Source organism: Panthera uncia, chromosome F1 (genome assembly GCF_023721935.1).
Source record: "Panthera uncia isolate 11264 chromosome F1, Puncia_PCG_1.0, whole genome shotgun sequence".
Classification (NCBI taxonomy): Eukaryota; Metazoa; Chordata; class Mammalia; order Carnivora; family Felidae; genus Panthera; species Panthera uncia.
In genome coordinates, this window is record NC_064813.1 from 59,966,772 (window position 1) to 59,978,628 (window position 11,857).

Consider the following 11,857-nt stretch of genomic DNA (forward strand, 5'->3'; position numbering starts at 1 on the left):
GCCTTGTTTATTTGGGGATTTGTTCTATTATTTAATGTTCTAGACTAATGTAGGATCCAAAAGTGGCCTCGTAGGCCTAAAAATATCTCACTAGTTGTTCAACTTTATCAGGACCCCTTTGCTTCTTCACTTTACTTTTTTCAAAATATCATTTCGGTCTGAATTTTAAAATATTCAACTGTGAAGTTGAGAAAATGAAAAATATTTTTGTTTGAGTCCAATAATGTTGAATATGCTCGCTTTAGGACTTTTCTCCAGGGCCTTTAAGGGCACGGCGGTTTTTTAAATAACATGCGGCAGATAGCATCCTGTTCTGGATGATTTGTATCTTTTTAACAAAACGTGTGATTAGCTCATGAAATGTAGTTACTAATGAGGAAGAAAAGAAGCCAAACACAGACTAAGTCTCCTTACAGCGTTCATGTTAGCGGCTACAAGATGGAGTTTTCCATCGACTGTGTTCATAGGTCAGATTAATCACAGCATGAGGCCCTCGCTGATGTTTTCATGACTGTAGTATTTGGGGTCTTGATCCTCTGGCTCTATCTTATCACACAGAATGACGTAACTAGTAGGTAAATGATTAAAACTTACTAAGGACAGGGGCGCCTGGGTGGCGCAGTCGGTTAAGCGTCCGACTTCAGCCAGGTCACGATCTCGCGGTCCGTGAGTTCAAGCCCCGCATCAGGCTCTGGGCTGATGGCTCGGAGCCTGGAGCCTGTTTCCGATTCTGTGTCTCCCTCTCTCTCTGCCCCTCCCCCGTTCATGCTCTGTCTCTCTCTGTCCCAAAAATAAAAACAAAAAACGTTGAAAAAAAAAAAAAATTAAAAACTTACTAAGGACAACAGGAGTGAATTGACCTTTGGAATGCTTAACAACTAATCTGAATTATTATATGTCTCTTATTCCCATATTTTAATATTATTAGAAGGTTGATGGAAAATTTCTGAGTTGTTAATTTCTGTCATTGGGAAAATGGTAAGGAAACATGATCCAGGGGTGCCTGGGTGGCTCAGTCGGTTAAGTGGCCGACTTTTGGTTTCGGCTCAGGTCACGATCTTGGAGTTCATGAGTCTGAGCCCCGTGACTGTGCGGAGCCTGCCTGAGATTCTCTCTCTCTCCCTCTCTCTCTGCCCCTCTCCTGCTCATGTTCTGTCTTTCTCTGTCTCTCAAAAATAAACAGAACATTAAAAAAATTATTTAAAAAAAACCCTTAGGGTACAATACCCATGCTTTTTTTCTCACTATTAGTTACCTAAAAGTCAATTATGTCTCCATTGTTTCCTCCTGCGGTATTGAGATATAATTGACACTTAACACTGTATAACTTTAAGGTATATAAACTGTTGATTTGATACACTTATGTATTGCAATATGATTAGCACCATACCTTTAGCTAACATTTCCATCACGTTACGTAATTACCATTGACCCAAAGAAAATATTTGGAAATCTTTACAGAAATTTAAGTTTTAGAGTCTAAAAAAGACTTCTGAGGTGTCCCTTAGAAATGGTCTATAATACAATAGTAAGTATAGTTAATATGCAATAGTGAATAGGATTGAAGTAATTAAAACATTTTTTTAAATCTTTATTTAGTTTTGAGAGAGAGAGAGACAGAGTGCGAGCAGAGAGGAACAGAGAGAGAGGGAGACACAGAATCTGAAGCAGGCTCTAGGCTCTGAGCTGTCAGCACAGAGCCTGATGCGGGGCACGAACTCACGAACCGCGAGATCATGACCCAAGCCGAAGTTGGACACTCAACCGACTGAGCCACCCGGGCGCCACCAAGTAATTTTAATAAATAAAGATCACTAACACTTATCTTGGAGGTGTTTAATCATAATCCTTCAGATGGCAGTGACTGTGTCCTAGGCACTATACTAAGTGTGCTTTTTGGATGATCTTAATTATTTTTCACAGCAATCCTAGAAAAATGGTATTATTTCATTGCACAAATAAAGAAACGGAGGTTGGAAGGAAAGGTGTTTTTGTAAGCCCAAACATCTAAAAAGAAGAGGGCTAAGATTTTTTTCCAGGCAATCTGCCCTTCATTAGTTGAAACATCTCACAAATTACTGGGGACTTTGCACACATGCAACATTTGTGCGGACCCGTGGATATATGCTGTAATTAACACAATGTGCCTATATCAGGTCACTAAATAATCAGACACTTCTTCAATTGCTTCTCTCTTTTTATAGCCTGGATGCCGTTTCTCTCTTCACATGGCCAGAATAATTTAGTTACTCCATCGTGAGTTGTATCTACACTTCTCTTAAAAAAAAAAAAAAAAAAAAGTGAGTCGATAAGCCATACTAGTTCATACGATCACAAAGGTAAGCATTATGTATAAAAAAGTCATTTCCTCAAAAGTAAAGAGCGTTAAATTGCGTCTCAGTAGGGACAGTGGAGAGAAGAGGAGAGACAATGGATTACACCTGGGACAGAGGTCTGTGACAGGATGAGGCCACTGCTCATGTCAGATCATGTCACTCCAAGGGTGCCACATAGGGATAAAGTGAACCGACCACGGCTGTTGAAGAACGAAGCGTGGTATGGAGGACTGTGTACAAGGTCAATGCTGGGGAACTTGTGGACCACTGGATCGATCACTCAGACACTATGGTGGAGTCGAAGGGCAGAGATGAGTCGTCAGACCCGGTTCTACAGAAAGAAGAGCAATAGGGATTGAATGGCGTGTACGAGAAGACCACAGCTGGTTGACAGGCAAAGGCAGATTAAAGTGTGAACGAGTGGAGCATGAACGTGTCCAGTGTTTTGCACACGATTCTGTCAGACGAGGGACTTAGGTGCAATTGTCACGCTTGCTGTCGATACTCCCCAAACTGCCTGTTTGTCTTTGGCTTTTAAGGGCATCCATCATGAGTGGTTTCTGACCCGAGGGATCCGAGGGTCTCTCTGGAGGGCTTCAGGGACCTGTGAAAATTGGAATCTTGCTCCCATGCATGTCAGTGAACTCACCAGAGGAGCTTGTGTGTTCCTCTCCAGCTCTGAGCGTCTACATTTCCCTCATTCAGTCCAGCCCGGAGCTCTGGTGAAATGGCAACCAGTGACAGGTAACACATAAGCTCTTGGCTGGATAAATAGACAGATGAGCCTTGGAACACGTTCTGTTCCAGTGATTTCATTTCCCTCAGATGGAATGATACCTGGAGATTTAATCATTTTCACTGGTGAGTGGATGCACAAAAATACAAGACAAGGCAAGAAGAGGGCTGTCTCTTACAGGAAACGTTCACGTGTAAAATCTCCCTCCGAAGGCAAGCTTTTCATCGGCAATCTGGAAAACGAGGAAACGTGAACCTGTATGAATTTTTAAAATTTTACGTTGATCCAGAGCATGTGGGGTTGGAGGAATTCATTTTTGCTTTACTGTTAATGGATAAATCTGTTGGTAATAGGAAAACCATAATAGTGCCATTTTGAAAATTCAGAAATGTGGACTTAGGCTCTCTGTCGAGAACATGGCAGGCTCTTATAATCTGTTCTCCATGTCAGAGCCTCAGGGTTTCTTGACCATCGCTTTGTTTGTTTTGGCCCAAATAAACGTTGCAATCAGAGAGCTCTCCAGCTAGGAAATTGTGGGTGGTGACGCTATTATTGCCAATAATTTCTTAGCATTCTCAAACGTACATTTAGGCTGTGACGTGATAAAGCACTGTAGTATTAACATTTTGTGAGAATAAGTAGACTTGTTTTCTTTTTAGTTTTTTTAACATTTATTTATTTTTGAGAGAGAGAGAGACAGAGTGCGAGTGGGGAAGGGGCAGAGAGAGGGGGAGGCAGAGAATTGGAAGCAGGCTCCAGAGCATGTGGGATCGACACGGGGCTTAAAGCCACAAGCCGTGAGATCATGACCTGAGCCGAAGTCGGATGTTTACCTGACTGAGCCACCCAGGTGCCTCAAGAATAGGTAGTGTTTAAGAGCATCTTTATATATGAAGGTAATATGAATGAATTTACTTTTTTAATTTACTCAATGGATTTTATTTTTAAGTTTTCTTTTTTTAAGAGCTTTATTTATTTATTTATTTAAAAGGAGGAGGGGCAGAGAGAGAGGGAGAGAATCCCAAGCAGGATCCACATTCCACGCTGAGCCCTATGTGGTGCTTGAACTCACGAACTGTGAGATCATGACCTGAGCTGAAATCGAGAGCGTGATGCTTAACCAATTGAGCCACCCAGGCATGGTATATCCTTTGATATATCCATCACTGATATGAGCCCTAGTTTATTCAATTATGCATTCAAAAATGTCCTCATTCTGAATGATTACATTTGGAGAGAAGGGCAGAGTTTTGGGACTAAAACCCAGAGTTTTAGTTTTGAATCACTGAATGAATCTTGTTCTCTGTGTTTAGAAGGAGACTAATTTTAATGCTTAGCTTCCCTCACCTCTCTCAATAAATAGCATTATCGCTGCCTTGGGCTCAGTCCAAATCCCAGATGCACCTTTGCTCCACATTCATTCTTCTCATCAACCAAACCCCATCATGGACATCCGATGATTTTCACCCCCCAAAAAATTATTTTTTTTCAAAACCTGGCAATTTGTCAGGAAAGATGATGCTCAGTTTTAAATGTTAAAAAGTGTACGAGTTGCTTTGTTACAATAAAACTAAATGTGTACCCACAAAAAAAGGCAATCTGTTTTTTAGCAACTTTAATAAGCCATGATTAACATATGATAAACTATATATTTAAAGAATACAATTTGATAAGTTTAGGTATGTGTAGACAACCAAGAGCTCATTGCCACAATTATATGAATGAACATATCTGTTACTCTAACAACTTCCCTCTTGCCCCTTATAGGTCCCTTCTTTCCATTCCTGTTCAACCCCTTCCTTCCCTTCAGGTAACCACTGATCTGCTCTCTTTCACTATGGATTCATTTGCACATTTTAGAAGTTTATGACGGAATCATAGAGGATGTTCTTTATTTTGTCTGGATTTTTTCACTCATCATGAATATTTTGAGATTCACCACACTGTTGCATGTATCAGTAATTTACTTCTTTTTTTATGGCACTGGATAGAACTGGTCGTACAATGTTGCACAGACATGGTGGGAGTAGATATCCTTATTCCCTTAAAATTTTTTTTAATGTTTTTATTTATTTTTAAGAGAGAGAGAGGGAGAGGGAGAGAATGAGCAGGGGAGGGGCAGAGAAAGAGGGAGACAGAATCAGAAGCAGGTTCCAGGCTCTGAGCTGTCAGCATGGAGCCCGACGCAGGTCTCGAACTCATGAAGTGTAAGATCATGACCTGATCCGAAGTCAGACGCTTAACCAACTGAGCCACCCAGTTGCCCTAAGATATCCTTATTTTGACTTGATCTTAGGGGGAAGGCATTCAGTCTTTCACCATTAGGTATGATGTTAGCTGTAGGTTGTTGTTGTTGTTGTTGTTAATGCCTTTTATCAAATCAAAGGAGTTCATTTCTTCTCCTAGTTTGCTGATTTTATTAAGAGTAGATTTTGGATTTTGTCAAATACCTTTTCCATGTTGACTGAGATAATAATTTGGTTTTTCACATGGCTTTACATTGCTTGATTTTTTATTATTTCTTTACATTCCTAGGATAAACCCCACTTGGTTATGATATATTATCTTTATGTCGTTAGGTTTGATTTGCTCCATTTTTTGTAACTACATGGGATATCAGTCTGTTGCTTTTCTTTCTTGTAATGTCTTTGTCGTCTTTTGGTATCAGGGTAATGATGGCCTTATAAAATGAATTGGGGCACAGTCACCCCTCTTCAATTTTCTGGAAGAGTTTGGGTAGAGTTGCCAGGTATGTAAATTTTAACTTATTGGATATGTATATAAATATAAGTATAAATCAGACAATTTTATTTTATTTTTTGGTTTACTTATTTTTGAGAGGGAGAGAAAGCATGGGCAGGGGGAGGGGTGGAGACAGAGGAAAAGAGAGAGAATCCCAACCAGGTTCCACACTGTCAGCACAGAGCCCGACGTGGGGCTCGAATCCACAAGCCATGAGATCATGACTTGAGCTGAAGTCGGATGCTTCACCGACTGAGCCACCCAGACCCCCTCAGACGAATTTATTCATGTCTGTTACTCTTTTATTTTTTTATAGATGAGGAATGTAAACTACAAACAGGTTGAGTAGCTTCCCTAAAGCCACAAGGTGGTAAACGATGAGACCAAAGTGTAAAACAGGAGAACTGAGACCCGAACTCGTGCTCTTAACCATTACAGTCCTACACTCACAATGATGGTAAGAGTTCCTACGTCTGATTCCTGGGGCTTTAACGAAAGCAATATAGTCTTTTCCAGAGTGAGGTGATGCTCTACTAATGGGCCACGGAATTATTCTTTTACTCCTTTTGGTTCACTTCTCATCTCCTTCCCCAAGCCTTTCCATCACTGTCCAAAAATCACGAATATCACCTCGCAAGCTCACATAACACACAGGCTTGGGCATAACCCACTCTCTACGCTTGCTGTGTCTGCCTCATAAATTGTTGGCAGGAAGATGCCGGAGTAATTAAGGGTTTGCTTCCTATATTTTTCCTATTCGATGAGATGCATTTTGGAGAAGGAAGCAGCCGTTGAGCTCAGCCTCTACATCTTTCCTCTTCCCGCAGCTGAAGACACGGGACTCCCACCGACAGGCCCGGCCCCACCCTGGTCTTCAGAAGCACTTCTTGGAATAGACGGAGGGCTGCAGGGAGCCCGTATCATGACACCCACACCGTTATTCCAATGTATCGTTCACAGACTAGTTTTGGTAACTGAGCTCCTGACACTTTCCCACATCATTGTTTAATTTGATAAAATCCTGTGCCCTCACCCTAAATGGGTACTGAATTGTGTGACTCTCTTCCTGTCTTTCTCAGCCCCCTCTTGCAGCCTCTCCAATTCTAGGACTGAGATAAAACAACCACCAAGCTCAGAACTCACCCGCTGTCATATAGAAGGCACTAGATGACAGTATGAATGGAGTCCCAGCCTGCCCATGCCTCTCATCCCTGTGTTGGTGGCTTTAGCTCCTGCTGAGATACTTCCTGATGCCCACATACGACGAGTCTGTCGCTTGACTCTCTGGCTCCATGTGCCCAACCCTCGTGTAACTGCCTGCCTGAATTAATAGCTGGGGTCCCAGGCCAAGTTCTATCAACACCTGGCCCTGCTGAGAGCTGTGTCTCCTTCAAACACTTGCAGCTAGATCTTTCTCCCTGGTACTTGGCTGGCCAAGCGGATTGGTAGTTTCAAGTCCCGAATTTCTTCTTGTCCGGTCCTCCTGTAAAAAACCGAGGCATAACAAGCCGTGAACAGGATAACGATCTCCGAGAGCAAAAATGGCGCGTCAGAGCTCATCATCTAACAGATCCAGAAATTTCCTCAACTCTCCCCACAAATTATCTTGTCTCTGCCTGAAGATCTCTGGGGATGGGCCACTGAGGGCCTCAGGAGCCACCCTTTTTTAGCAAGTTCATTTGAAATTTTCATTCCATCTAGCCAGATTTCCTTTCTTTCAGTTTTTGTTTCTTTTTTTAAAGGTCTATTTATTTACTTTGAGAGGGAGAGGGAGAGCATGGGAGGGGCAGACAGAGAGAGAGAGAGAGAGAGAGAGAGAGGGAGAGAGAGTGGGAGAGAATCCCAAGCAGGCCCTGCGCTGTCAGCATAGAGACCGATGTGGGGCTCGATCCCAGGAGCTGTGAGATCATGACCCGAACCTAAATCAAGAGTCCAATGCTTAACCAAGTCACCCAGGCGCCCCCAGTTTTTTACCTCTTCATCAAAATCTCATCATCAGCCTTGAGGCCAGAAGTTTTAACAAAAATTTAATCCACAATGTTTGATTTCAGCACAATTGAAAGCAGAAGATGAGTAGGGCCGGTCATCCCAACAGTGCTGCTAGGCTTTACTTAGGCATCAAGAGGCTGGTAACCGGGACAAGTAGCTTTTTCTTGTAGAGGGAGAAGCTGAAGCAGATCAGTGGTTTGAAATTTTTTATTGGCTTCCTTAACATGTCGATAGACTTTCCAAAGGAAAAAAAAAATGCTCTGTCAAATAAGATTAGAAAGTGCTGAGTTAAATAAATTAAACAGATTTCTTCACTGGAAGAGTTCTCAGAACCTTGAATAAACCTGTGTGCTTCCGAAATCCAAGAAAGAAGCAGAATAAAAAATAGTTCACAAAACCTTGACCAAAGTTCTTTTTTTTTTTTTTTCTTCCATTGACCACCTTTTAACAGAATTCCACAGAACAGTTCAGGCAATGTTGGGACTGATTTCTAAGACCGAAATACTATGTGATTCTATGATGAAAGAAAATGCCTTTGAACAGAAAGCTAACATGTGTATCATATATACATATATATGGCCAAATTTATGCTTCAAGACTTAAATATCGGTTATCGGATATGCCTTTCAAATGCCCCCTTTAAATCAGAATGGAAAACTTAGTTTTTTAAATGTGTGTGTGGTTTTTTTTTCTTAATGCCCATTTATTTTTGAGAGACAGAGACTGAGCATGAGCTGGGGAGGGGCAGACAGAGAGTGGGAGAAACAGAATCCGAAGCAGGCTCCAGGCTCTGATCTGTCAGCACAGAGCCCGACGTGGGGCTCAAACCCTGGAACTGCAAGATCATGACCTGAGCCGAAGTTGGGTGCCCAACTGACTGAACCACCCAGGCGCCCCAAATGTTCATTCTTTTAAGAAGTTAGCTTCAGGTAACTCCTGTGTATTCTGATCACTCCTGAACTCTGTATTCAGCTGATAAGCAGTCTGCCTGCAGTTATGGGTCCAAGTATATATAGCCTGGTGTTTCCTGTCTCCCCAGGGAGGCCCTTTAAGGCAGAAGCCACCTGCTGGGTGACCAGTTCTTCCAGAGCACCTAGACTAGGGCCCGAGCTCAAGAGGATTTCTCATGCAGATGGCCTCCCTCGTGATGTACTTAATCTCCACTTTACTAATAGACCCATGTTTCTTGTCTTCTGAGCCATTTCCTTCCCAAGACTCTATTTAGTCTCATGATTTTTAGGAACCGACATTTAGCAGTTGCTTAAATAATGCCTGTCAATGGTTTACGTGGTTCGAAAGACGAGTTGAACTTTAAGCGATATTATTTTCCGGAGAGAACTTCAGGCTCATTTACTACCAGGCCCCGGGAAAAATATGCCATGCCATTTCAGACAGACGTTTCAAACTTCCTGTTTATCCCTCCCCCAGTGTGCCAGCTCCTCTGCGGAATGAAGTGTCTCCAAATCGCTGAGACCGTAATTTCCATGACAGGGTCGTCCGTCTCGTTTCTTGTCCGTCCTTCCAGTTTTATGAAGGTTAGAGACATTCTTCCTGGGTGTTTGTTAAATTGTTTATCTAGTCTGGAACCAGCTCTGCGTGCTCCACTCGGAATATTTTATGCAGATTCCCCCTTCCCTTGCTGCTGGGCGCCTCCCAGAGCCTGCGGCCACTGAGTCAGGAAGAGACACATCTTTGATGGCTGTTTCATTTGCGTGTAACCGTATTCATTCATGTCAGTTTCTGCTGCTCACTGGTGGGGCTCAGAATAGATGCTGCGTCAACAGACCAGGGCATTTCCTGTTGGGTCACGAGTCTGCTAGATTTTTCTGTCTTACTCCACTTCAGTGCACACAGTGGAACTGACGTTCCACTTCATCAATATTCAAACCTGTTGTTCCTGTAAGGAAGACAGACACACATTCACATTCTCTCTCTCTCTCTCCCCTCTCTCTTTTCTCTCTCTCTCTCTCTCTGTCTCTCTCTCTCGCTCCTTCCTTCATGAGACATTTGGTAAGAATGAGATATAGTTTCCCCTTCCAGACTTCTCCAAATATTTAACAAAATGTGCATTTACATAATCACTCACTGATTCGTGCCCTGGACCGTGATAGAGCACAGCCCAATTCCGGGTGTTTGGTCTGATACCAGGAACAAAAAGACACATAAGACAGTATACTTGCCTTCAAAGAGGTTGTGGGGTGTTTTGTTTGGGAGGGACCAACAAGGTAGCAGGAAGACACAGCGGTCTGGCTAGGAATGAAATTCCGTATTTTTTTTTTTTTTTGAAAACTTTATGGCCAGAAACCATAAACTTCTGTTCCAAAGCCGGTGGGGATTCATCCATGTTTTATAGGGGAGAGATTTGACATCTTTTTTCATTCAGTATCATCTTTTTTAATGTTTATTTTTTGAGGAGGGGGAGGGTCAGAGAGAGGGAGACACAGAATCTGAAACAGGCTCCAGGCTCTGAGCTGTCAGCACAGAGCCCGACGCGGGGCTCGAACCCACGAACCGTGAGATCATGACCTGAACGAAGTCGGATGCTTAACCGACTGAGCCACCCAGATGCCCCTGACTTCCTCTTTTAAAGTGAGCTATCCTCTTGCATGTTGGGGAAGTGTCATTACACTTTTGGGATCTACCAAGAGAAAGACACGGTACTCGTTTGTGATGGCAAGGATCCAAGATGCTGAACACCTGAAGCATTCTCCTGAAAACGTGGACACTTATCTTCACTGCAGACCTACATTCCTGCAAAATACACTGGGAGAAAGCTCGCCCTTAGGCTCAGAGCACCAAGGCGACTGAAATATTCACCGTCTGTTGGGCTCTAGGAATGGACTTCCTTAGAAGAGGCCATATTTCCAAACAATCATATTTCAGGTCTTTCAAGTATTTTTTTTCTTCGTTTTCTTTCTTTTTTTCCTCTCTGATACCCCAAGCTGTTCGTCAAGTTCTGAGTTTTGAGAAACGTTACAAAGCAAGACTGGCCTTGGCGGTGCTTTGGCCAACCAGGGAGCGGGAACGTACTGCCATTTAGGGCAAAAGGGAGTTTGGGGAACAGCAGCAACTCGTGCGGCAGGGGCATGAGGTGAGCGAGGGGGCCGGGCAGGGGGTTCACTGCCAGCATGGGCTCCCCGGTTCTGAATGGAAACTAAGCTGGGTCTCTGTCGCCCGAAACAGCCCTCACAGATAACCAGAGCTGTCTGGGGAGAAACCACGATAAGGAGATGACCTGTTTGTGGTCACTTAGTATTGGTTCCCGGATGACGGCTCTGAGGGAAAAAGGGAAGATCAGGATTTCTGAGGAGGTCCAGAAAATGGAGAGGTGTTTGGGGAGGGTGCACTGAAGGGCCGCACCTACAGCTAGATGGCATTGGTATTACAACCAGACTGCTTTCCGATGCTTTTCTTCACTGCAGTGCACAGAAAGGGCACCCCCAGGGGCCAAACTACCACAGTTTGGAAACACAGCACGCTGAGACTGAATTGAGGGGCCACGGGAGGCGAGCAAGAAGGAGTCCACAGATCATCCTGTGGCCACTGCAGTCGGGAATCACGTCGTGGGCCCTCCTCAAGATGAGGAACCGAATCTGCTGCTAAAATGGTGTCCAGACCAGGAAGTGGTCTATTCCCAGGACAGGGAAATGCAATTCCTGTCGTCGGAGCATCTTCAACGTGGGCCCTCAGAGTTTCCCCAGTTGCACTCGGTGGCTCGTGGGCAAGCAACAGAAGGCTCTGACGTACAAAGAAACAAGATGCCTGGAGTAGGAGTCAGTAAGAAAAAAATGAACAGGCACACACTTCCTAGAACCGAAGACGCTGAAATTATTGGGTGCTTCTTATTTAATACTATGTGTAAAATGTTTGGAGAAATAAGGAAGACACGTAGAAAAGCAGAAAACAGGGGACTATACAATCAAACATTTACATATGATCAACTATAATTTTTAGAAATGAGAATATAATTGTTCAATGAATATTAGTAGATGGTCTAAGCAACAGATTATACTGGCTGCATAGAAGGAGCTAGAAAAGCACGAGGGAAAAGCAC